The sequence below is a fragment of the Nerophis ophidion genome, linkage group LG24 (assembly GCF_033978795.1).
Source record: "Nerophis ophidion isolate RoL-2023_Sa linkage group LG24, RoL_Noph_v1.0, whole genome shotgun sequence".
NCBI classification, from domain to species: domain Eukaryota; kingdom Metazoa; phylum Chordata; class Actinopteri; order Syngnathiformes; family Syngnathidae; genus Nerophis; species Nerophis ophidion.
In genome coordinates, this window is record NC_084634.1 from 171,288 (window position 1) to 193,592 (window position 22,305).

Sequence of the window (22,305 nt, forward strand, 5' to 3'; positions counted from 1 at the left end):
TGTAGATTATATTTATTTTCCATAACAAACAGGATAACTTAAATACCCTGGCAGTGGTAGTAATAAGCTTAAATGTTTGTATTTACATTTTTTGAGTTGATTTTCATAAAATACGCTATTTAACTGCTACTGTTTAACAAGGACTGATTTAAATTGTGTTTGCACAACAAATGTTTTGGCGCTTTTGTTCAAGTGGGAGAATATTCCAATAAAGGTGCACGACACACTACTTTTGAATTCATTATTGGGCTCTGCGTATACAATGCAGTTAATCGCGATTAATCGGAGAAATAGTGCGATTAACTTCGATTACAATTTTTAATCGTTGCCCAGCCCTAGTTTTAATATTATTGTCTTAACCGTGGCGACCATCCATGAAGTGAAGTGAAGTGAATTATATTTATATAGCGCTTTTTCTCTAGTGACTCAAAGCGCTTTACATAGTGAAACCCAATATCTAATTTTTACATTTAAACCAGTGTGGGTGGCACTGGGAGCAGGTGGGTAAAGTGTCTTGCCCAAGGACACAACGGCAGTGACTAGGATGGCGGAAGCGGGGATCGAACCTGCAACCCTCAAGTTGCTGGCACGGCCGCTCCACCAACCGAGGTATACGGCCGCTCTACCAACCGAGGTATACCGCCCCATGGGTTCCAAGTAGGCTACACCACTTTGTCAATGCCTTATCTCACCTGTATTCTTTTCCTATAGATGCGTAAAGGACCCGCCATTGTCTCCACAGGTTCTTTGAGAAGAAGACTTGCCTCCTCGACCAGAGCCTGAAGGTCTTGAGGTCTGGTCTCAATATCAACATCGCACTTGTCTGTGCAGTCCTGGATAAAAAAAAAACACACAAAAATGATCTTCGATTGAATAGAACCAACTTAGCGGAAGAGTTTTACTGGTAAATGTTTGTGTCATGTGACAACAATGAGGTTACAAGTGCAAAGTATGCATGTTAGGTTCCGATGAAGACTTTACTCGCAGGAATAATTATGATGAGCAGAGTAGGGCTGGGTGATACGGCCTTTTTTTAATATCTCAATATTTTTGGGCCATGTCAAGATACACGATATATATCTCCATATTTTGCCTTAGCCTTGCATGAACACTTGATGCATATAATCACAGCCGTATGATGATTCTATGTGTCTACATTAAAACATTCTTCTTCATACTGCATTAATATATGCTCATTTTAAACTTTCATGCAGAGAAGGAGGTCACAACTAAATAAATTTGCCAAATTGCCACTGCTTGATAACTGTTTAAGCAGTGGCACAAACATTCACGTCATTTCCAAAACAGAAAGTGCAAGATTGTCAGAGACATTTTAAAACAAGCTATTAGTGCACTTTTGTGCATGATGTCACTAAGATGACATATCAAAACAACTAAATTAAAGTGCACTTTTTGTACAGAACGCCACTACAATAGTTTAAATCAAATAAAGTGCACTTTTGTGCATGATGTCACCAAAAATATTTCAATAACAGTCAAATAAAAATGAGCTGCATAATAAGAAATCAAATAGTGTATGTCCTTCGCTATGTGGTAGGTTCCTGCGGACGTTATCTCCTTCTGCTGATGACTATTTTTTTCATACGGTGTTGATGTGAAAATGGTTGACTCTGCAATTTTTGGGAGTGGCACCGAACAGAGATGTTGACATGCGGAGTTTCAAGCACACTTCATCCTCTAGCACAGGGGAGTCAAACTCAAATACAGAGTGGGCCAAAATTTTAAACGGAACAAAGCCGCGGGCCAAGGTTGAACAAATTAACCTTTTAATAGGGACCCAAACAAGTTTTGCATTAGATATTGAACAAGCAAGGCTTATAGAACTTACGTGACATGCAAAATCCAGTTTCAAATAATAATAATAATTGAAAGAATATCAATGGCATCCATCCATCCATCCATTTTCTACCGCTTATTCCCTTTCGGGGTCGCGGGGGGCGCTGGCGCCTATCTCAGCTACAATCGGGCGGAAGGCGGGGTACACCCTGGACAAGTCGCCAAATTGCCAAATTGCCACTGCTTGATAACTGTTTAAGCAGTGGCACAAACATTCACGTCATTTCCAAAACAGAAAGTGCAAGATTGTCAGAGACATTTTAAAACAAGCTATTAAGTGCAGTTTTGTGCATGATGTCACTAAGATGACATATCAAAACAACTAAATTAAAGTGCACTTTTTGTACAGAACGCCACTACAATAGTTTAAATCAAATAAAGTGCACTTTTGTGCATGATGTCACAAAAAATGTTTCAATAACAGTCAAATAAAAATGAGCTGCATAATAAGAAATCAAATAGTGTATGTCCTTCGCTATGTGGTAGGTTCCTGCGGACGTTATCTCCTTCTGCTGATGACTATTTTTTTCATACGGTGTTGATCTGGAAATGGTTGCCTCGGCATTTTTTGGGCGTGGCACCGAACGGAGATGTTGACATGCGGAGTTTCAAGCAATCTTCATCCTCTAGCACAGGGGAGTCAAACTCAAATACAGAGTGGGCCAAAATTTTAAACAGAACAAAGCTGCGGGCCAAGGTTGAACGAATGAACCTTTTAATAGGGACCCAAACAAGTTTTGCATTAGATATTGAACAAGCAAGGCTTATAGAACTTACGTGACATGCAAAATCCAGTTTCAAATAATAATAATAATTAAAAGAATATCAATGGCATCCATCCAACCATCCATTTTCTACCGCTTATTCCCTTTCGGGGTCGCGGGGGGCGCTGGCGCCTATCTCAGCTACAATCGGGCGGAAGGCGGGGTACACCCTGGACAAGTCGCCAAATTGCCAAATTGCCACTGCTTGATAACTGTTTAAGCAGTGGCACAAACATTCACGTCATTTCCAAAACAGAAAGTGCAAGATTGTCAGAGACATTTTAAAACAAGCTATTAAGTGCACTTTTGTGCATGATGTCACTAAGATGACATATCAAAACAACTAAATTAAAGTGCACTTTTTGTACAGAACGCCACTACAATAGTTTAAATCAAATAAAGTGCACTTTTGTGCATGATGTCACCAACAATATTTCAATAACAGTCAAATAAAAATGAGCTGCATAATAAGAAATCAAATAGTGTATGTCCTTCGCTATGTGGTAGGTTCCTGCGGACGTTATCTCCTTCTGTTGATGACTATTTTTTTCATACGGTGTTGATCTGGAAATGGTTGCCTCGGCATTTTTTGGGCGTGGCACCGAACGGAGATGTTGACATGCGGAGTTTCAAGCACTCTTCATCCTCTAGCACAGGGGTGTCAAACTCAAATACAGAGTGGGCCAAAATTTTAAACGGAACAAAGCTGCGAGCCAAGGTTGAACAAATTAACCTTTTTAATAGGGACCCAAACAAGTTTTGCATTAGATATTGAACAAGCAAGGCTTATAGAACTTACGTGACATGCAAAATCCAGTTTCAAATAATAATAATAATTGAAAGAATATCAATGGGATCCATCCATCCATCCATTTTCTACCGGTTATTCCCTTTCGGGGTCGCGGGGGGCGCTGGCGCCTATCTCAGCTACAATCGGGCGGAAGGCGGAGTACACCCTGGACAAGTCGCCACCTCATCGCAGGGCCAACACAGATAGACAGACAACATTCACACACTAGGGCCAATTTTAGTGTTGCCAATCAACCTATCCCCAGGTGCATGTCTTTGGAAGTGGGAGGAAGCCGGAGTACCCGGAGGGAACCCACGCATTCACGGGGAGAACATGCAAACTCCACACAGAAAGATCCCGAGCCTGGATTTGAACCCAGGACTGCAGGACCTTCGTATTGTGAGGCAGACGCACTAACCCCTCTCCCACCGTGAAGCCCTATCAATGGCATATCAGATAAAATTTAAATAAACATTTTATGTCTTTTTTTCTATTTGCAATCTTCGGAGGTAAATATCAATTTTTTTCCACGGGCTAATAATACATTTGAAAATAAAATAACAATAATGAATGAACCAAACATTCAAGTCTTGAAGTAGCAAGAGAAAATGTTAATTATTGGTCAGTTTGCTGGAAGTTTCCCGGAAGAGTTAGTGCTGCAAGGGTTTCTGGGTATTTGTTCTGTTGTGTTACGGTGCGGATGTTCACCCGAAATGTGTTTGTCATTCTTGTTTGGTGTGGGTTCACAGTGTGGCGCATATTTGCAAAAGTGCTAAAGTTGTTTATCCGGCCACCCTCAGTGTGACCTGTATGGCTGTTGACCAAGTATGCTTTGCATTCACTTGTGCGTGTGTGTAAAAGCCACAAATATTATGTGACACGCTGTTAGTATGGAGGAAAAGCGGACGTGACGACAGGTTGTAGAGAACACTAAAGGCAATGCCTTAAATGCACGCCCCCAATATAGTTGTCCAGGTGGAAATCGGTAGAAATTCGGGAGAATGGTTGCCCCGGGAGATTTTCAGGAGGGGCACTGAACTTCGGGAGTCTATCGGGAAAAACTAGGAGGGTTGGCAAGTATGAGTATTAGCGGTGAATGCGGTGTTACAGCGGCGGGCCAGAGTTTGACACCCGTGCTTTAGCAGGTGACTTTTCAAATGATGCTACATATTAGCAGTGATGCTACTTTTCGTAGCAACGCTTTTGCCTCACACTTGACAAATTACGGTTGTCTCTTCGACATATTCCCACTTGAAGCCAAACCCCCGCCAGACGATGGACCCCCTGCTGTTTTTCTTGGGAATTAATTTTTGGTTCATTTATTACCAGATTGGCACCTTCTTTCTCTCTTTTTACCACTCACACCACAGCTAACGTTACCCAGGCCGTTACCTCTCTGCTACGCGAGGGCGTATACTTTTGTGACGTATGTAAGAAGGTGCGCTTGCTGTCTGTGAGAAGGAGAGACAACAAATCAATCAATCAGTCAATCAATGTTTATTTATATAGACCCAAATCACAAATGTCTCAAAGGACTGCACAAACCATTACGACTACAACATCCTCGGAAGAACCCACAAAAGGGCAAGGAAAACTCACACCCAGTGGGCAGGGAGAATTCACATCCAGTGGGACGCCAGTGACAATGCTGACTATGAGAAAACCTTGGAGAGGACCTCAGATGTGGGCAACCCCCCACCCCCCTCTAGGGGACCGAAAGCAATGGATGTCGAGCGGGTCTAACATGATACTGTGAGAGTTCAATCCATAGTGGCTCCAACACAGCCGCGAGAGTTCAGTTCAAAGCGGATCCAAGACAGCAGCGGGAGTCCCGTCTACAGGAAACCATCCCAAGCGGAGGCGGATCAGCAGCGTAGAGATCTCCCCAACCGATACAAAGAGTGGGAAGAGCCTGTAGTGTAATGCCCGCAGCATAAAGCAACTGCGTGAGAACGTATACTCGAATATCACGATATAGTCATTTTCTATATGGACCAGAGACAAGCCCACGATATATCGAGTTTATCGATTTATAGCCCAGCAAAGCCTTGTTCCAAACAAAGTCAAATCAAATTACCTTCACATCTTTACAATAAATACTGCCTTTCAATATAAACCTACCAAAGTGTTTCCTTGGTTGAATTTTTCCCAGTTCATGTTGAGTTTTTGCAGCTCCCCCGCCAGGCTCTTGCTGCCCTGTGGGTCGGTCGACTCCATCAAAAAGTTGGCCACCTCGCTCAGGTGAGCTCGTCGGGACCCCCACTCAGCCAAGGACTCGGGTGTCACCTTCGTTCAAGTGTAAAAGAGACGAAAAAGTTAACAGGTCAGTTCGGACTGCGCCGCAATTTTTAAAAAACCTTTGGCTGGGGACCGTATCTGTGTCCGGCTAAGCTCTGCTCGAGCCACGCCTCCATGGAGCTGATCCCATCACCGTAAGAGTCCCAGGCGGTCAGCACCCGTTCCAAGTCGCTTTTGGCCGACGTCACCTCCACCAGAGCTGCTGCCGTGTCCTCCTCTATCTGCGTCACTTGTTGACAAACCTGGGGGAAGTCGGCAGCTGCAAAGCACGAAACCATTAGCCCTGCCTTTGTTAGCTCGACGATCATATCTGAGGAATTTAGGAAAACAGGAGACATACCGAGGGCAGACTTGCTGGAGTATTTCTCAGCAACCTGCTTCAACTTACAAAGGGCCGCTTCCAACATAGAAGGTATCCCTCGATTGTTTACCAGGTCCTGTTTCAAACACATTCAAAGCACATCCATCATCTTCCGCTTATCCGAGGTCGGGTCGCGGGGGCAGCAGCCTAAGCAGGGAAACCCAGACTTCCCTCTCCCCAGCCACTTCGTCTAGCTCTTCCCGGGGGATCCCGAGGCGTTCCCAGGCCAGCCGGGAGACATAGTCTTCCCAACGTGTCCTGGGTCTTCCCCGTGGCCTCCTACCGGTTGGACGTGCCCTAAACACCTCCCTAGGGAGGCGTTCGGGTGGCATCCTGACCAGATGCCCGAACCACCTCATCTGGCTCCTCTCGATGTGAAGGAGCAGCGGCTTTACTTTGAGTCCCTCCCGGATGGCAGAGCTTCTCACCCTATCTCTAAGGGAGAGACTCATTTCGGCCGCTTGTACCCGTGATCTTATCCTTTCGGTCATGACCCAAAGCTCCTGACCATAGGTGAGGATGGGAACGTAGATCGACCGGTAAATTGAGAGCTTTGCCTTCCGGCTCAGCTCCTTCTTCACCACAACGGATCGGTACAACGTCCGCATTACTGAAGACGCCGCACCGATCCGCCTGTCGATCTCACGATCCACTCTTCCCCCACTCGTGAACAAGACTCCTAGGTACTTGAACTCCTCCACTTGGGGCAGGGTCTCCTCCCCAACCCGGAGATGGCCCTCCACCCTTTTCCGGGCGAGAACCATGGACTCGGACTTGGTGGTGCTGATTCTCATTCCGGCCGCTTCACACTCGGCTGCGAACCGATCCAGCGAGAGCTGAAGATCCCGGCCAGATGAAGCCATCAGGACCACATCATCTGCAAAAAGCAGAGACCTAATCCTGCGGTCACCAAACCGGAACCCCTCAACGCCTTGACTGCGCCTAGAAATTCTATCCATAAAAGTTATGAACAGAATCGGTGACAAAGGACAGCCTTGGCGGAGTCCAACCCTCACTGGAAAAGTGTTCGGCTTACTGCGTCCCAAAGCACAATCGTTTCTACAGTTCCCGTAGAGCGGTAGAATCCTGTAGCTACCTAACCACGACATTGAAGAGGATGGCCGACCCAACAGTCAGCGTTTAAGAATCGCAAATATAAAAAAATGTCTGTTGTGAACAAGGAAGACAACTCACATTCCATTCCTGCAGCAGCACTCTGATTGCCTCCGGAGAGAGATAAGGACTCTTCCATAAACGGACTTTGGTCCAGACCTGCCCCAGCAAATCCAAAACAGTGTGACGGTGCTCGAGGTACTCCAGCTTGATCCCATGGTACTTTGCGCTCACTCTTACGCCGGTGAATCTGCAGACACACACACGTTATTTCACCATAAGCAGTGTTTGGATACCAATCTGATTCCACACACCGATTCAACAGCAATACGAAAACAATAAAATCTATTTTTTTAACCATTTCCTTCTCGTACATATTTTTCTTTTTACGTCAGGCTGCAGTTTTTGAGCTGCAATCTCGGCGAAAATGCTGATTGTCGGTCCTGCTGGACACCGACAACTATTTAATCATTCCAATTTAACATTTGACAATCAAACAATTAAAGGTTTTTGTTTCATGTCTCTCCGACATTCTTACCGGAAGTTACAAGCAATTTTGTCTGTGTTTTCTTCCTAGGAGCAGTTTTTTCAGTGTTTTATTCAAAAAATAGCGCTAGAGCGCAATTTTGAGTTTTGGGGTTTTTGTTTTTTTTCATTAAATCGCAATATTTGCCAGTCCTTATGTGTGCGCCAATTTTGGTGACTTTTGAAGCATTTTAAAGGGGTCAAATTACAGCGCAAAGAGGCAAAAATTGCATTTTTTGCAAACATTTTATTTTGAAGGGGTTTTTGCCAACTTCCTGTACATTTTTGCTGAACAATGAGCAATGAGCAATTGAGCAATGATTGAGCCGAAAGGGTGTAGGTTGAAGCAACGCTTATATAAACCTACCCCATCACAACAAGAACAAGCTTCAAAATATATAAAATCTAAAACATGCTTCACTTATATTACTTTTTTTTTTTTTAAACAATATATAAGCAACATATATGTAGCACACGTCTCATATACATAGTTTAACATTTAAATCAAACATATACATTTGTACACTTATATATATATATACATACACATACATACACACACATATATATATATACATATACACATACATACATACACACACATATATATATATATACATATACATACACATATACACACATACATACATACATTATACATACACAATTCATTTAAAAAGTGAGTCAATGAAAATTGGGTCTAAGTCAGACCTACATAGGAGTTTTTGTTTCATGTCGCGATGACATTCCTAACAGAAGTTACATGCAGTTTTGTCTGTAATTTTTTCCTAGGGGGCGCTAGAGCGCAATTTTTTATTTTGGGGGATTGGTTGCTTAATATGTTGGGAAAGTTTGCTATACCGACATGTGTGTCAAATTTGGTGAGTTTTGAAGCATGTTAAGGGGGTCAAATTACAGCGCGTAGGTGCGGAATAATAATAAAACACAGCAGTTTCAATAGGGTCCTTGGCCCATGGCTAAGGACTCCACAGGACCGTAATTATGAGGACTTAAAGGAAACTAAATGTGCTCAAATATAGCCACAAATGAGGCATAGTGATGCAATATGTACATATGGCTAGCCTAAATAGCATGTTAGCATTGATTAGCTTGCAGTAAATATGTCTGATTAGCACTCCACACAAGTCAATAACATCAACAAAACTCACCTTTCTGCATTCACGCACAGCATTAAAAGTTTGGTGGACAAGATGAGACAGAAAAAGAAGTGGCATAAAACACGTCTTAGAAAGTCGGAGAAAGTTACACATGTAAACCAGGGGTCGGCAAACTTTAACACTCAAAGAGCCATTTTGACCCGTTTCACAAAATAAAGAAAACAAAAGGGAGCCACAAAACTCTTTTGAAACCTCAAAGTGCAAGTTAAAGCTCTACTATGCAAAGCAAAAGCCATTTATCAACAACATCCAGAATTGCCGATCTGTAATTCCACCCCCTTAACATGCTTCAAAACTCACCAAATTTTGCACACATATCAGGACTGGCAAAAACTGCCGTCTAATAAAAAAAAACCAAACCCCAAAAATCTAAATTGCGCTTAGTGCCCCCTTGGAAAAAACCCAGACAAAACTGCATGTAACTTCAGTTAGAAATGTCGTAGAGACATGAAATAAAAACCTCTATGTAGGTCTGACTTAGACCAGGGCTTGAGTAGCGGCGGCAGCGGCCGAAGGCGGACCCGACCAACGCTGCTTGTTTTTTTTGCTTTTTGTGCTATGTTCGCACCTTATTATGAAAACTTTATGTTAGTGCGGCCCGCGAGTTTTATAAAATGCCGCTTGACGGCATCACACTTGCCAGCCCTCCCAATTTTTCCTGCAGACTTCCAAAATTCAGAGTAACTGTTCTCTCGATAGTCTGCTGATTTTCACCTTAACAATGATGTGGATGTGTTATGACCACGCTGCCTTTAGCGCCCCCTACAAACTGAACTAACAGCTTTGCCAGCCCATTTACATGCTGTATGTGGCTTCTGCAGACACTCGTAAGTGATTGCAAGGCATACAGGTCACACTGAGTGTGCCCGTTTAAACAACTTTAACACTCTTACTAATATGGGCCACACTGTGAACCCACACCGAACAAGAATGACAAACACATTTCGGGAGAACATCCGCACTGTAACACGACATGAACACAACAGAAGAAATACCCAGAATTCCATGCATCCTTAACTCTTCCGGGCAACATCGGTTGAGGTGGGCAGGGTTTGGTGGTAGCGGGGTGTATAATGTAGCCCGGAAGAGTTAGGGATGCATGGAGTTCTGGGTATTTGTTCCGTTGTGTTTATGTTGTGTTACATTGCGGATGTTCTCCCGAAATGTGTTTGTCATTCTTGTTTTGTGTGGGTTCACAGTGTGGCGCATATTTGTAAGAGTGTTAAAGTTGTTTATACGGCCACCCTCAGTGAAACCTGTATGGCTGTTGACCAAGTATGCCTTGCGGGCACTTGTGTGTGCTAACAGACGGCGCACTCTTCATGTGACCGACCTGGTGTTAAAGCTGGCGCGAAGACATGTTTTTGAGGATGGTAAAGGCATTGCCATCGCGGAACGGCCTCAATATTGTTGTCCGGGTGACAATCAGGGGATGTTATACCCCGGGGAACTCTGGAAGAGTCACTGAGACCCGGAAACCTCCCGGAAAAATTGGTGGGGACGGCGATTATGCAGCTGAGCCACATCAGAGTGGTCAAAGAGCCGCGGGTTGCCGACCCCTGATGTAAACAAACCTACGGTGAGTTCAAGGACCGCCAAAATTAGTAGGACAAAAACGACGGGCGCCAAATACTCGAATCAGTGAAGCATGTTTAATATAAACAGTGTGCTTTATAACAATGAGGGAGGTTTGTGTCATGTTTGTCCTCCAACAGAAACCATATTAAAACAAAAAAATAAAATTTTCCCCTTCATCTTTTTCCATTTTTCATACATTTTTGAAAAGCTCCAGAGAGCCACTAGGGCGGCGCTAAAGAGCCGCGGGTCGCCAACCCCAGTCTCGGGTAAAATTATTCATGATGTAAAATGATATCTATCCACAATTAGCCACAATTTTTTGGAGTAAATTATACACAAAATACGATTAATCGCAATTAAATATTTTAACGGTTTGACAGCCCTATTTATTACTGTTCCATTAAACCGCTATTTGTAATATTTGCCCGCTCTTGGTTATTACGGTTGTTATATTTTTTTTTTGATTTAGGAACATGTTAATTGGAACACGCTGCAAAATGTACCTTTAGCATTGTTTTATTCCAACTAAAAGGTGAACGATCCAAAGGATGAAGTATCCTCACCTTCTCTTCAGCTCCTCCATCTTTTCAGCGGGGACCAACATGTTTCCGTACTCATCCTGGTTCAGGAAGGCCTGGAAAGTCTTCAATTGTTGGGGCATCTCCTCTTGGCAGACCTGCAACGATATCAATCAATCAATGTTTATATATAGAGCCCAAAATCACCAGTGTCTCAAAGGGCTGCACAAGCCACATCGACATTCCCGGTTCAGATCCCACATAAGGGCAAGGAAAAACTCACAACCCGGTGGGATGTCAATGAGAATCAATCAATCAATCAATGTTTATTTATATAGACCCAAATCACAAATGTCTCAAAGGACTGCACAAATCATTACGACTACAACATCCTCGGAAGAACCCACAAAAGGGCAAGGAAAACTCACACCCAGTGGGCAGGGAGAATTCACATCCAGTGGGACGCCAGTGACAATGCTGACTATGAGAAACCTTGGAGAGGACCTCAGATGTGGGCAACCCCCCCCCTCTAGGGGACCGAAAGCAATGGATGTCGAGCGGGTCTAACATGATACTGTGAAAGTTCAATCCATAGTGGCTCCAACACAACCGCGAGAGTTCAGTTCAAGTGGATCCAAGACAGCAGCGAGAGTCCCGTCCACAGGAAACCATCTCAAGCGGAGGCGGATCAGCAGCGTAGAGATGTCCCCAACCGATACAGGCGAGCGGTCCATCCTGGGTCCCGACGAGCGGTCCATCCTGGGTCTCGACTCTGGACAGCCAGTACTTCATCCATGGTCATCGGACCGGACCCCCTCCACAAGGGAGGGGGGGACATAGGAGAAAGAAAAGAAGCGGCAGATCAACTGGTCTAAAAAGGAGGTCTATTTAAAGGCTAGAGTATACAGATGAGTTTTAAGGTGAGACTTAAATGCTTCTACTGAGGTAGCATCTCGAACTGTTACCGGGAGGGCATTCCAGAGTACTGGAGCCCGAACGGAAAATGCTCTATAGCCCGCAGACTTTTTTTGGGCTCTAGGAATCACTAATAAGCCGGAGTCTTTTGAACGCAGAATGACTATGAGAAACCATGAATTAAGTTGAAAAACTTATTCAGGTGTTAGCATTTAGTGGTCAATTGTACGGAATAGGTACTGAACTGCTTTTGCAGATGATGTGGTCCTGATGGCTTCATCTGACCGGGATCTTCAGCTCTCGCTGGATCGGTTCGCAGCCGAGTGTGAAGCGACCGGAATGAGAATCAGCACCTCCAAGTCCGAGTCCATGGTTCTCACCCGGAAAAGGGTGGAATGCCATCTCCGGGTTGGGGAGGAGACCCTGCTCCAAGTGGAGGAGTTCAAGTACCTAGGAGTCTTGTTCACGAGTGAGGGAAGAGTGGATCGTGAGATCGACAGGCGGATCGGTGCGGCGTCTTCAGTAATGCGGACGTTGTACCGATCCGTTGTGGTGAAGAAGGAGCTGAGCCGGAAGGCAAAGCTCTCAATTTACCGGTCGATCTACGTTCCCATCCTCACCTATGGTCATGAGCTTTGGGTCATGACCGAAAGGATAAGATCACGGGTACAAGCGGCCCAAATGAGTTTCCTCTCCCTTAGAGATAGGGTGAGAAGCTCTGCCATCCGGGAGGAACTCAAAGTAAAGCCGCTGCTCCTTCACATCGAGAGGAGCCAGATGAGGTTGTTCGGGCATCTGGTCAGGATGCCACCCAAACGCCTCCCTAGGGAGGTGTTTAGGGCACGTCCAACCAGTAGGAGGCCACGGGGAAGACCCAGGACACGTTGGGAAGACTATGTCTCCCGGCTGGCCTGGGAACGCCTCGGGATCCCCCGGGAAGAGCTAGACGAAGTGGCTGGGGAGAGGGAAGTCTGGGTTTCCCTGCTTAGGCTGTTGCCCCCGCGACCCGACCTCGGATAAGCGGAAGATGATGGATGGAGGTACTGAACTGTGCAATCTACTAATAAAAGTATCAATCAATCAATCAAATTGGCGAGGACCGCAGATGTGGGTGACACACACCCCTCTCCCCTTCCAGGGGGCATACTTGCCAACCCTCCCGGATTTTCCGGGAGACTCCCGAAATTCAGCGCCTCTTCGGAAAACCTCCTGGAAGAAATGTTCTCCCGATATTCACGCCCCCTCCAGCTCCATGCGGACAGCCTGTTTTCATGTCCGCTTTCCTGTTATATAAACAGCTTGCCTGCCCAATCACGTTACATCTACGGATTTTTAATAAAAAAACTGCACACACAAGGAGACAAAGCAGAAGAAAGTTACAGCCATGGCGACGCCATCTGTAATAGAGTGATTCTATGTTGTCTGTTGCCCTCTCCTGGTGAATGTTGGCTATAGCGTTATGGGGCTGCTTTTTGATTGGCCAACGATTTAGGTGGTGTTGTGCACCTGACGGCAAGTGACTCTCGCCAGTACGCAAATGGCAGAACAAAGGTTACTCAAATAGTGAAAGGTAAGTGTTGTTGTTTTTTTTAATAACCAGCAAGCACAGTACAGTTAGTAGAACAACTGTGTTTTTCCTCCTTCCTTTTTTTTTTTTCTGCCGCTTATTTCCGTTCGGGGTCGCGGGGGGCGCTGGCGCTTATCTCAGCTACAATCGGGCGGAAGGCGGGGTACACCCTGGATAAGTCGCCACCTCTTCGCAGGGCCAACAACTGTGTTTTTATTACAGTGTATTTGATAGGTGCCGTCTGAAATTCAACTGCTGATCCGCCTCCGCTTGGGATATTTTCCTGCTGGCTCCGCTGTGAACGGGACTCTCGCTGCTGTGTTGGATCCGCTTTGGACTGGACTCTCGAGACTGTGTTGGATCCATTATGGATTGAACTTTCACAGTATCATGTTAGACCCGCTCGACATCCATTGCTTTCGTCCTCTCCAAGGTTCTTAGTCATCATTGTCACCGACGTCCCACTGGGTCTGAGTTTTCCTTGCCCTAATGTGGGCCTACCGAGGATGTCGTAGTGGTTTGTGTTGTGGTTTGTGCAGCCCTTTTAGACACTAGTGATTTAGGGCTATATAAGTAAACATTGATATATATATATATATATATATATATATATATATATATATATATATATATATATATATGTGTATGAAATACTTGAGTTGGTGAATTATACTCGTCCCCTCTTAACCACGCCCCCCACCACGCCTCCTCCCCACCCCCGGCCACGCCCCCCAGACCTCCCGAAATCGGAGGTCTCAAGGTTGGCAAGTATGACCGGATGCAATGGACGTCGAGTCGGTCTAGCATAATATTGTGAAGACACACCTCCGACTATCAGGTACTATTAAACTCACTAAAACACTAGCAACACAATAGAAAGATAAGGGATTTCCCAGAATCATCCTAGTAAATGTGTCTAAAAACATCGTAATCCGTCCCAATGCAATCGCATTTTTTTTAACATGTTTTTTTTTTTTTTTTCTAGTCCGTCGCTATCAATATCCTCAAACACGAATCTTTCATCCTCGCTCAAATTAATGGGGAAATTGTCGTTTTCTCGGTCTGAATAGCACTTTTTGTTGGAGGCTCCCATTAAAATCAATATGTGAGGAGCCATCAACATGTGACGTCATCGTCTGCGACTTCCGGTAGAGGCAGGGCTTTTCTCTTAGCACCGAAAGTTGCAAACTTTAATGTGGATGTTCTCTACTAAGTCCTTTCAGCAAAAACATGGCAATATTGCAAAATGATCAAGTATGACACTTTGAATGGACCTGCTATCCCCGTTTAAATAAGAACATCTCATTTCAGTGTGTGAATGGGTAAATTCACACATTCACACACTGACATGATCTCCCCTGTGAGAGCATGAAGAGGTTGAGGTAGGCGGTGATGGGAGAGTTAGTGCTGCAAGGGGTTCTGGGTATTTGTTCTGTTGTGTTACGGTGCGAATGTTCTCCGGAAATGTGTTTGTCATTCTTGTTTGGTGTGGGTTCACAGTGTGGCGCATATTTGTAACAGTGTTAGACGGCGTGGCGCAGTTGGGAGAGTTTGCCGTGCGCAACCCGAGGGTCCCTGGTTCAATCCCCACCTAGTACCAACCTCGTCACGTCCGTTGTGTCCTTGAGCAAGACACTTCACCCTTGCTCCTGAAGGGTGCTGGTTAGCGCCTTGCATGGCAGCTCCCTCCATCAGTGTGTGAATGTGTGTGAGAATGGGTAAATTCACACACTGACATGATCTCCCCTGAGAGAGCATGAAGAGGTTGAGGTAGGCGGGGTTGGGAGAGTTAGTGCTGCAAGGGTTTCTGGGTATTTGTTCTGTTGTGTGACGGTGCAAATGTTCTCCCAAAATGTGTTTGTCATTCTTGTTTGGTGTGGGTTCACAGTGTGGCGCATATTTGTAACAGTGTTAGACGGCGTGGCGCAGTTGGGAGAGTTTGCCGTGCGCAACCCGAGGGTCCCTGGTTCAATCCCCACCTAGTACCAACCTTGTCACGTCCGTTGTGTCCTTGAGCAAGACACTTCACCCTAGATCCTGAAGGGTGCTGGTTAGCGCCTTGCATGGCAGCTCCCTCCATCAGTGTGTGAATGTGTGTGAGAATGGGTAAATTCACACACTGACATGATCTCCCCTGAGAGAGCATGAAGAGGTTGAGGTAGGCGGGGTTGGGAGAGTTAGTGCTGCAAGGGGTTCTGGGTATTTGTTCTGTTGTGTGACGGTGCGAATGTTCTCCCGAAATGTGTTTGTCATTCTTGTTTGGTGTGGGTTCACAGTGTGGCGCATATTTGTAACAGTGTTAGACGGCGTGGCGCAGTTGGGAGAGTTTGCCGTGCGCAACCCGAGGGTCCCTGGTTCAATCCCCACCTAGTACCAACCTTGTCACGTCCGTTGTGTCCTTGAGCAAGACACTTCACCCTTGCTCCTGAAGGGTGCTGGTTAGCGCCTTGCATGGCAGCTCCCTCCATCAGTGTGTGAATGTGTGTCTGAATGGGTAAAGTCACACACACATTCACACACTGACATGATCTCCCCTGTGAGAGCATGAAGAGGTAGAGGTAGGCGGAGTTGGGAGAGTTAGTGCTGCAAGGGGATCTGGGTATTTGTTCTGTTGTGTTACGGTACGAATGTTCTCCCGAAATGTGTTTGTCATTCTTGTTTGGTGTGGGTTCACAGTGTGGGGCATATTTGTAACAGTGTTAGACGGCGTGGCGCAGTTGGGAGAGTTTGCCGTGCGCAACCCGAGGGTCCCTGGTTAAATCCCCACCTAGTACCAACCTTGTCACGTCCGTTGTGTCCTTGAGCAAGACACATCACCCTAGATCCTGAAGGGTGCTGGTTAGCGCCTTGCATGGCAGCTCCCTCCATCAGTGTGTGAATGTGTGTGTGAATGGGTAAATTCACACACACATTCACACACTGACATGATCTCCCCTGAGAGAGCATGAAGAGGTAGAGGTAGGCGGGGTTGGGAGAGTTAGTGCTGCAAGGGGTTCTGGGTATTTGTTCTGTTGTGTGACGGTGCGAATGTTCTCCGGAAATGTGTTTGTCATTCTTGTTTGGTGTGGGTTCACAGTGTGGCGTATATTTGTAACAGTGTTAGACGGCGTGGCGCAGTTGGGAGAGTTTGCCGTGCGCAACCCGAGGGTTCCCTGGTTCAATCCCCACCTAGTACCAACCTTGTCACGTCTGTTGTGTCCTTGAGCAAGACACTTCACCCTAGCTCCTGAAGCGTGCTGGTTAGCGCCTTGCATGGCAGCTCCCTCCATCAGTGTGTGAATGTGTGTGTGAATGGGTAAATTCACACACACATTCACACACTGACATGATCTCCCCCGAGAGAGCATGAAGAGGTTGAGGTAGGCGGGGTTGGGAGAGTTAGTGCTGCAAGGGGTTCTGGGTATTTGTTATGTTGTGTGACGGTACGAATGTTCTCCGGAAATGTGTTTGTCATTCTTGTTTGGTGTGGGTTCACAGTGTGGCGCATATTTGCAACAGTGTTAGACGGCGTGGCGCAGTTGGGAGAGTTTGCTGTGCGCAACCCGAGGGTCCCTGGTTCAATCCCCACCTAGTACCAACCTCGTCACGTCCGTTGTGTCCTTGAGCAAGACACTTCACCCTAGCTCCTGAAGGGTGCTGGTTAGCGCCTTGCATGGCAGCTCCCTCCATCAGTGTGTGAATGTGAGTGTGAATGGGTAAATTCACACACACATTCACACACTGACATGATCTCCCTAAAAGAGAGCATGAAGAGGTTGAGGTAGGCGGGTTTGGGAGAGTTAGTGCTGCAAGGGGTTCTGGGTATTTGTTCTGTTGTGTGACGGTGCGAATGTTCTCCGGAAATGTGTTTGTCATTCTTGTTTGGTGTGGGTTCACAGTGTGGCGTATATTTGTAACAGTGTTAGACGGCGTGGCGCAGTTGGGAGAGTTTGCCGTGCGCAACCCGAGGGTTCCCTGGTTCAATCCCCACCTAGTACCAACCTTGTCACGTCCGTTGTGTCCTTGAGCAAGACACTTCACCCTAGCTCCTGAAGCGTGCTGGTTAGCGCCTTGCATGGCAGCTCCCTCCATCAGTGTGTGAATGTGTGTGTGAATGGGTAAATTCACACACACATTCACACACTGACATGATCTCCCCCGAGAGAGCATGAAGAGGTTGAGGTAGGCGGGGTTGGGAGAGTTAGTGCTGCAAGGGGTTCTGGGTATTTGTTCTGTTGTGTGACGGTGCGAATGTTCTCCCGAAATGTGTTTGTCATTCTTGTTTGGTGTGGGTTCACAGTGTGGCACATATTTGTAACAGTGTTAGACGGCGTGGCGCAGTTGGGAGAGTTTGCCGTGCGCAACCCGAGGGTCCCTGGTTCAATCCCCACCTTGTACCAACCTTGTCACGTCCGTTGTGTCCTTGAGCAAGACACTTCACCCTTGCTCCTGAAGGGTGCTGGTTAGCGCCTTGCATGGCAGCTCCCTCCATCAGTGTGTGAATGTGTGTGTGAATGGGTAAATTCACACACACATTCACACACTGACATGATCTCCCCCGAGAGAGCATGAAGAGGTTGAGGTAGGCGGGGTTGGGAGAGTTAGTGCTGCAAGGGGTTCTGGGTATTTGTTCTGTTGTGTGACGGTGCGAATGTTCTCCCAAAATGTGTTTGTCATTCTTGTTTGGTGTGGGTTCACAGTGTGGCGCATATTTGTAACAGTGTTAGACGGCGTGGCGCAGTTGGGAGAGTTTGCCGTGCGCAACCCGAGGGTCCCTGGTTCAATCCCCACCTTGTACCAACCTCGTCACGTCCGTTGTGTCCTTGAGCAAGACACTTCACCCTTGCTCCTCAAGGGTGCTGGTTAGCGCCTTGCATGGCAGCTCCCTCCATCAGTGTGTGAATGTGTGTGTGAATGGGTAAATTCACACACACATTCACACACTGACATGATCTCCCCTGAGAGCGCATGAAGAGGTTGAGGTAGGCGGGGTTGGGAGAGTTAGTGCTGCAAGGGGTTCTGGGTATTTGTTCTGTTGTGTGACGTGCGAATGTTCTCCCGAAATGTGTTTGTCATTCTTGTTTGGTGTGGGTTCACAGTGTGGCGCATATTTGTAACAGTGTTAGACGGCGTGGCACAGTTGGGAGAGTTTGCCGTGCGCAACCCGAGGGTCCCTGGTTCAATCCCCACCTAGTACCAACCTTGTCACGTCCGTTGTGTCCTTGAGCAAGACACTTCACCCTTGCTCCTGAAGGGTGCTGGTTAGCGCCTTGCATGGCAGCTACCTCGATCAGTGTGTGAATGGGTAAATTCACACACACATTCACACACTGACATGATCTCCCCCGAGAGAGCATGAAGAGGTTGAGGTAGGCGGGGTTGGGAGAGTTAGTGCTGCAAGGGGTTCTGGGTATTTGTTCTGTTGTGTGACGGTGCGAATGTTCTCCCGAAATGTGTTTGTCATTCTTGTTTGGTGTGGGTTCACAGTGTGGCACATATTTGTAACAGTGTTAGACGGCGTGGCGCAGTTGGGAGAGTTTGCCGTGCGCAACCCGAGGGTCCCTGGTTCAATCCCCACCTAGTACCAACCTTGTCACGTCCGTTGTGTCCTTGAGCAAGACACTTCACCCTAGCTCCTGAAGGGTGCTGGTTAGCGCCTTGCATGGCAGCTCCCTCCATCAGTGTGTGAATGTGTGTGTGAATGGGTAAATTCACACACACATTCACACACTGACATGATCTCCCCTGAGAGAGCATGAAGAGGTTGAGGTAGGCGGGGTTGGGAGAGTTAGTGCTGCAAGGGGTTCTGGGTATTTGTTCTGTTGTGTTACGGTGCGAATGTTCTCCCGAAATGTGTTTGTCATTCTTGTTTGGTGTGGGTTCACAGTGTGGCGCATATTTGTAACAGTGTTAGACGGCGTGGCGCAGTTGGGAGAGTTTGCCGTGCGCAACCCGAGGGTCCCTGGTTCAATCCCCACCTGGTACCAACCTTGTCACGTCCGTTGTGTCCTTGAGCAAGACACTTCACCCTTGCTCCTGAAGGGTGCTGGTTAGCGCCTTGCATGGCAGGTCCCTCCATCAGTGTGTGAATGTGTGTGTGAATGGGTAAATTCACACACATTCACACACTGACATGATCTCCCCTGAGAGAGCATGAAGAGGTTGAGGCAGGCGGGGTTGGGAGAGTTAGTGCTGCAAGGGATTCTGGGTATTTGTGTGTGAATGTGTGTGTGAATGGGTAAATGTGGAAGTAGTGTCAAAGCGCTTTGAGTACCTTGAAGGTAGAAAAGCGCTATACAAGTACAACCCATTTATCATTTATTTACCAGCCATAGGGAGAACCCAACGGGATCACGAGGGCAGCAGCGTAAAAACATCCCAAAACATTCACCTTGAGTTGCTCCTGTTTTTCCTTGGCTTCGTCCGCAGCCCGGCCATGGTCCAGAGGGTCCCCCTCTTCCTCGGCCAGGACCGCCTCGGTTCTCAGAAGCCATCGTGCCACCAGGTCCAGAGGAGCCGGCAGCCTCACGTCTAACTCTATTTTGTACTCGCGTAGCTGCGGCAGGGTGGGTTGCCAGTGACGTCAAAACCACGTAAAACCAACTCCGTGGGTAGATAGGTGCAGACCGAACCTTTTCTGTGAGGGCATCCCACGCCTCCCGAAGGGCTCGCTGCTCCTCGCTCAGCATGGAGCTTCGTCTCATGGCGGTCAGCAGAGGCACGATGGGGCGTCGCTGCTCGTTGAAAGACACCAGAAAGGTCTGGAACACCTGAGACAGGCGCGCGGAAAATCAATCACTCGGGCACGACCTCACGACAAACTTGAAAAGTTTAACAGACTACTCCTTCTTTTACAATTGAAGTTCAAAAAGTGGCTTTGGAGCAAACGGAGCTGCTCACACGGTCAATAAGGTGGCCACTATGTTTGACGGATCAACTTCAATCAATCAATCAATGTTTATTTATATAGCCCCAAATCACAAATGTCTCAAAGGACTGCACAAATCATTACGACTACAACATCCTCGGAGGAACCCACAAAAGGGCAAGGAAAACTCACACCCAGTGGGCAGGGAGAATTCACATCCAGTGGGACGCCAGTGACAATGCTGACTATGAGAAACCTTGGAGAGGACCTCAGATGTGGGCAACCCCCCCCCCCCCTCTAGGGGACCGAAAGCAATGGATGTCGAGCGGGTCTAACATGATACTGTGAAAGTTCAATCCATAGTGGCTCCAACACAGCCGCGAGAGTTCAGTTCAAGCGGATCCAACAGCAGCGAGAGTCCCGTCCACAGGAAACCATCTCAAGCGGATCAGCAGCGTAGAAACGTCCCCAACCGATACAGGCGAGCGGTCCATCCTGGGTCCCGACGAGCGGTCCATCCTGGGTCTCGACTCTGGACAGCCAGTACTTCATCCATGGTCATCGGACCGGACCCCCTCCACAAGGGAGGGGGGGACATAGGAGAAAGAAAAGAAGCGGCAGATCAACTGGTCTAAAAAGGAGGTCTATTTAAAGGCTAGAGTATACAGATGAGTTTTAAGGTGAGACTTAAATGCTTCTACTGAGGTAGCATCTCGAACTGTTACCGGGAGGGCATTCCAGAGTACTGGAGCCCGAACGGAAAATGCTCTATAGCCCGCAGACTTTTTTTGGGCTCTAGGAATCACTAATAAGCCGGAGTCTTTTGAACGCAGATTTCTTGCCGGGACATATGGTACAAAACAATCGTCAAGATAGGCTGGAGCTAGACCGTGTAGTATTTTATACGTAAGTAGTAAAACCTTAAAGTCACATCTTAAGTGCACAGGAAGCCAGTGCAGGTGAGCCAGTACAGGCGTAATGTGATCAAACTTTCTTGTTCTTGTCAAAAGTCTAGCAGCCGCATTTTGTACCAACTGTAATCTTTTAATGCTAGACATGGGGAGACCCGAAAATAATACGTTACAGTAGTCGAGGCGAGACGTAACAAACGCATGGATAATGATCTCAGCGTCTTTAGTGGACAAAATGGAGTGAATTTTAGCGATATTACGGAGATGAAAGAAGGCCGTTTTAGTAACGCTTTTAATGTGTGACTCAAAGGAGAGAGTTGGGTCGAAGATAATACCCAGATTTTTTACAGAGTCACCTTGTTCTATTATTTGGTTGTCAAATGTTAAAGTTGTATTATTAAATAGAGGTCGGTGTCTAGCAGGACCGATAATCAGCATTTCCGTTTTTTTGGCATTAAGTTGCAAAAAGTTAGCGGACATCCATTGTTTAATTTCATTAAGACACGCTTCCAACTGACTACAGTCCGGCGTGTTGGACTTAAATTGTCTTTGTGAGAGGATGTAGATGAGGTGTAGTTGTATTCTATATTAAGTATGTGTCCATGAAAGGGCATTTTATGACTTTATTTGATTACATCCTATATCAGGGGTAGGGAACCTATGGCTCTAGAGCCAGATGTGGCTCTTTTGATGACTGCATCTGGCTCTCCGATAAATCTGAGCTGACATTGCTTAACACGATAAGTAATGAATAATTCCGCTGGTAATCACGATGTTAAAAATAACGTTCAAAATATAAAACATTTTCATGCATTTTTAATCCATCCATCCGTTTTCTACCGCACCTGTTCAAGAAGTTGCGTTAATGGTAAGAAGCTAAGTATTTATTATTGGTTAGTGTGGGGCTTGCCCCTCTGGGGGTTCTTCAGACCACCAAGCACTGACATGAGAGCCTGTTTCAAGGTTACAATATTGTTTCATTTTTCAAGAAGTCTTTCAGTTGCTTTCCAGCAATAGTATTTTTCTCTTTGGTTCTCGCTCGGGCTCTGGCTCCAGCCCCAATCCCGTCTCTCTTCCTGGCTG

At 46.5% G+C, this 22,305-nt stretch overlaps 1 pseudogene; it reads right to left on the bottom strand.

The window, feature by feature from the left end:
* LOC133542389 (uncharacterized) overlaps positions 1–22,305 on the bottom strand; it is a 130,967-nt pseudogene that overhangs the window by 106,783 nt on the left and 1,879 nt on the right.